Source organism: Electrophorus electricus, chromosome 10, assembly GCF_041902795.1.
Source record: "Electrophorus electricus isolate QZ-2024a chromosome 10, ASM4190279v1, whole genome shotgun sequence".
NCBI classification, from domain to species: domain Eukaryota; kingdom Metazoa; phylum Chordata; class Actinopteri; order Gymnotiformes; family Gymnotidae; genus Electrophorus; species Electrophorus electricus.
In genome coordinates, this window is record NC_137506.1 from 1,040,001 (window position 1) to 1,045,877 (window position 5,877).

The 5,877-nt window shown below is 37.1% G+C and overlaps 1 pseudogene; it reads right to left on the reverse strand.

Moving 5' to 3' along the window:
- Nucleotides 1-837: 837 nt before the first annotated feature.
- On the reverse strand, nt 838-5,877 carry LOC113567713 (procathepsin L-like; annotated as a pseudogene).

Below are 5,877 nucleotides of genomic sequence, written 5' to 3' on the forward strand. Positions count from 1 at the left end.
TCAGGGTGTTGTTGAGGATTATATGTATGGCTTGAGATTTCATTACATGATCAGCCATGATGATTTTCATATTACTTCCTCTCCTTCACACGGTACCTAAAACAAATCAACAAACAAAAGTTCATTAATATGAACAATGTATTAATTTATGCTATTTTCAGTTTAGTTCCTGTGATACTATGTTAACAAAGCTGCAATAAATATCCTTATATTGGATGCTGTAGTCAAATATTTAGATTTCTATTAGTTAAAAATAAAGTACATGTTGACATAATAATTTAAAATTCACTGAAAGAAATACCTCACTTCTAACATGGCCAATAATCACAATCAAGTTAGTATAATACTATTTGTATAATTAGCATGATCTAATTTGCATAATCATGTTATTCATTACTAGCACCATTTTGTAGGGACATGTATTGGATTATGTGCTTGATTATCTAGCTGGATCATAGTGCTAACTGCTAGATTATATAGCTAACTGTGCTGGATCATATCTGTGCTAGATCATAACTGCTGGACTGTATAGCTAACAGTGTTGGATCATATAACTGTGTTGGGTCATATAGCTAACTGTTGGATTGTATAGCTGTGTTGGGTCATATAGCTAACTGTGTTGGATCGTATAGCTGTGTTGGAACATAAAGCTGTGTTGGGTCATATGGCTAACTGTGTTGGATCGTATAGCTTTGTTGGGTTATATAGCTTACTGTGTTGGATCATATAGCTGTGTTGGGTCATATAGCTAACTGTAGATTAATCCAGAGAGGAGAGCTGATCTGAGGTTAAGCGGAAGGTTAACGTGTACTCATTTAACATGTCACAACACTGACCTCAGACCAGAGGATAGCTGGATGCCGTGGTGATGCCACACTGGTTGTGCTTGTTCCTGGACATCATGATATAGCCTTCCTGACCCCAGTCAATACCCCAGCTGGAAAACAGTGTGATATTTAACTGAGTTCATTGCATTTTTTTTCAAGTTGAACACATGTAGGGTGTTTATTTTAGCATAAACCATTTAACTGCCTTAAATCAGGAGAATGTGAAATCTGTCTTTTGTAGTAGTTGTCATGTAAGTCTGTTGTAGTAGCTGTGGCATTAATAAGGGAACAGAAGAAAATACATTCTAAGACAAAATAATGAAGACCAGAAATGCTCTGTAGTCTTATTCTTCACCAAGACTTTATGATCACTGCAGTTCGATGCGATCTGACATTTATGAAGAGAGTATCAGCAAGCTTCTTACATCATTGTGTAATCTAGTTAGAAAGGAAAAGATTGACTGAAAATATCTATCAAGCCTACATATAGCAACATTTTGTTGCATATCTCACCTCTGGAAACAAACCTACAAGAAACTAAAACGTCCAACTTAGAATATCAAAATCTTTATTACTTTACTGAGTTGGAATCCTCTTTTTAATAAATATAACAAAATAATATTTGAGTAAATTTGTATGTTGTTCTTAGAAGTTGTAATAAAATCATATTTTTGATGTGCATTACATGGTCGGGGGACATCAAATCTGTGCTTGTGCTACATGTACAGCCCTCTAGTGGTTTATTTTGGTCCTTGTATTGAAGTGAGTTTTATAATGACTATTGTTTTTAACTTTATTCTCCACCATTCTTCTCAACCTTAAATGCTAATTATGATTAATTTATTTGTACTGTCTTATGTATTACTTTATTACCTGTCCACTGTCACTGCCATAACCAACAACCAGGACTCCATGATCCAGGTCAGTGCTACTACACTCAGGTTCATTCTACACACCTACAATTGATCAATTTATCAGTAATCAATCAGTCAGTGATTAGTGAGTCAGTTATCTACAAAGTCATTAATAACAAAGGCATCATGGTTGCAGACTGATGACTCAGATACTGAACCACAACATCTAGCCGTTATTGTAACAAACTGAAGAAACAGCTTTGCTTTAGTGATATTCATTCACGCATCTTACTGTGTGAAACCTGCTATCAGTGCTGTAAAGAACAATGTTTCTCAAAATGAAGAACATCTCAGGACAAACAAGCATATACAGTTCCTGAAAAACTCCACGAAAGATGAAAAGCTAAGTTTGACTATAATGGTGTAAAAGGAGGATCATAAGGTTTTCTCCTTTTCTCTCAATCTGCATAGCAGGGCAGGACCATCATCGGTGATGAGTCACCTGAGTCATAGAGCTGGAAGGAGGAGTGTCCCGCGTCTATGGCGACAGAAACAGGACCAATAGTGGCCACGGCTTCCTTCAGAGCGTCCTCGTCTCCGCTGGTAATGTCCACGTAACCAGTGCAGGTGGCAGCCACAGAGTCTGGTTTAAACCTGCACTCCCCGTCCTGCAGAGTGGAAGTTAAGACACACTCTACGTCTCAGACTACACTGTTCCTCTAGAGACTAGCAATGGCTGGGTCATATTTCATGTATTCATTTTTCAGCCCTATAAATTATGGATCTAAAATTACCAAGATGGTTTTATGCTTTAGAAGTACATATGAAATAATTACACAGCCACACAAAAATTCATTAGTGTGTTTCTCTGAGTAGTTATTTTAGTATCATGCTAAATAATGACACTTTTGACTAAATGTGCCTACTTTTGAAAAGGTTCAAAACTTGAGATCTTTGTTTTTGTTAAATTATTATTGCTAAGATAGAGTGTCAGTACCTCTCTTTTAACAAAACTGTGAGCTGTTGTATAGTTTTCCTCCACAAAGCCTTCAGAGTCTTCTGCCTAGTTGAAGCTGTGCAAACTACCCAAAACTATCAACATATACAAACCCTTCTTCAAATCTTTTTCAAATCCTTGTGGGTTGGTAGGGAAAAAGTGATACGAATATTTTAAGAATTTGTGAACTGTATTCAACCTCATCTCTCTTAGGTTTTGAAACCTTTAAAAAGCTTTAGTGACTTTTCACATGTGGACTATGACTTCATTACAGAGGCGTGTTTAAATCATCTTTCTGAGCTAGTTTTTAAATTGCTCACCACAGCCTCATAGGGGTAGGACTCCTCTGTGTCGATCCCACCATTGTCTTTGATGTAGTCAAAGGCCTGGTCCATTAGACCACCACCACAGCCCATGTTCCCATAATCCCCGGAGCAGTCCACCAGCTGCTGCTCGCTGAGAGACATCAGCTTGCCCGCCTTCCTGAAGGTCTGACCCTCCAGTGCTCCTGTCTGAGGATGGAAAGATATCGGGAAAGAAAAAGAGAGCATGAGGAAAGGTTTGGTCCCTTTCTTCACAAGTTGTGATGGAGTAGAGCGTCAGCAGTGCAGTATTTTAGCACTCTTGGAATTCTCTTGGAATTCTCTGTTCTAAGAGACCTGATTCAAGTCATGGGCTAATTACCAAGACCACTGGAGCGGGGATATTTTGGCCATTGCTGCATACCTCAGTCAGCCTTTAAGTTCATGAAGTTACAATGCCCAGCATTATAGCAAGATAGTTTATCTAGTTACTTGGTTTGTGACCTTGCTAAGCAACCAGGGATGCAGAAAGTTCTGATTCTAAATTTGAAATTTTACTTATATCATCTTCCGAAAATGAGGTACCCTTTACAAAATTTGCTTACCAGCCATTTTGAGATATCAGAAGAAAATAACTGTCATATGAAGGCATGTACAAAATTGAGCCCTTGCAACAAAAAACCATACATATACATATATTGTTCTTCCATATTCTACAAAATAAAAACAATAAAGCATTATTGCAAGTTTTATTTTCAAAAGCCCACATGAATGAAGAAAGTCTAAATAAACCATATTTAGCATTTTAATGTTATTTTAATGTAAAGGTTGTACAAAAGGTGGAAATGGGTGATATCTGGTTTTTCATTGAAATGGCTCAAATAATTTCTGAGAGATTTCGCTCTCAGAAATTTTAGACCTATGATGCAACAATAGATTTAGTATTCAGTTTATGATGTAACAATAGATTTCAGATGCAGTTCATGATGTAACAATAGCATTAGTATTCAGTTTATGATGTAACAATAGATAGATTGAGGATTCAGTTTATGATGTAACAATAGATAGATTGAGGATTCAGTTTATGATGTAACAATAGATTTAGGATTCAGTTTATGATGTAACAATAGCTTTAGTATTCAGTTTATGATGTAACAATACATTCAGGATTCAGTTTATGATGTAACAATACATTTAGGATTCAGTTCCTGTTGTCAAAATTGCTCCTAAGAAGTTCTTACTATGTAATTCTCAGCAAATCTTTGTTAAAAAACAAACATGAGCAAAAGAAACATGGCCAGACTGTGCACTTTGCACCCCAGTAACCTTTTAACCTCATCCTCTCCATACCACCCTCTCCATTTCTCTCATCGCTCCCTGTCTTGCCTTACCGCACTGAAGGCCCAGCAGGAGCCACACTGCTTCTGGTCCTTGACGTCAGTCACATAGCCTTTATCCCTCCAGTCCACTGTGTCCGGCAGCACAGCGCCCCCTGCCTGTCGGAGGAACGTAGTTGCGCTGTGGGCTTTGGTCCTGTTAAAGGAATCCAGCCTGCCTGTACTCCTGGTTGTCCTGTTAGAGGGACATGGTGGGAGGGTTCAGTGGCAGAATTATGGATTAAATGACTGCCATTGAGGAGTCTGTGTGGGGTTCTCACCATGTCTGCAAAGTAGGTCATGCCCAGTCTGTAGCTCTTGATGCCCTGGTCAGCCAGCATGTTGTGGATCAGAACCAGCTTGCGATTGGCCAGCCAGGTCTCCTTCCGCCGAGACTCCTCCTCCGCGGACCCGTAGGTTTTACCTGATGAACAAATGCACACATTTTAATTTAGTAAGAATGAATGTGCATGTGTACCTGATTAAATTTGTGTCTACTGATAATAAATAAAAATACAGAATAAAAAATAAAAATACAGAATACAATAAAGAATCATAAAATGCACAATAAAGTGTATATCTATATATATATAAATATATTTTATATATAAAAATAGTTTTTATTTAGTGATTTCAAATCAAGCAATTATAGGGATATATATATATATATATATATATATATATATATATATATATATATATATATATATATATATATATAATATTATATTATATATTATAATAAAGTGTCAGAGTGAAGGATAATCCATTCTTGTTCAATTGTTGTTAGGTTGCTATTTGCAGAATATTTAAAGGACAACGGACCCTGCTCCCTTATTGACTGACTAATTTAGTACTTATTGTAGGGCATTATTTATGCTTTTTAACAAACTCTAGCACTTATTGTTTATAGCACTTATCACTGTTTAAGATAGACCTTATGTATTTTGCACTTCTAGGTATCAGCATTCATCCCTGTATTCTACAGTATTCTAGATCATTGGTATGTTTAATTCTAACCTACTGTACTGTACTAGGATGTATTCTATGAGTAAATGACAAAGCACTTTTGTAAGTCGCTCTGGATAAGAGCGTCTGCTAAATGCCGTAAATATTTGTTCACTAGAGGTCAGGCTGAACAAAAACAACTTATGAATGTGTTTGTAAATGTATTTGTACATCTGAGGACATAAAAACACTAACACCATGGCCCCCCTGGACTGATGGATGTACACACACTAGCCTCCTTGTATTAACAAGTATGTGCTCGATGGTTCACATAAACCCTTGTATAGCAGTTTTTTTGTAGAAAATAATATATGATCATTAACAAAAGCCCTTACACATCCAGCCTGTATTGCTCTTATGCAACCTAAACTGAAACGCTGCATAAAGAAGAGGTTGCAGTATCATTTTCTCACCAAACTTCAGTTTCCAGGCATGGAACTCCAGATCTTCGAGAGAAACACTGGTCGCACTGCTAAGTGTCACCAGGGCGGCGATGATGAGCAAAGCCCTCAT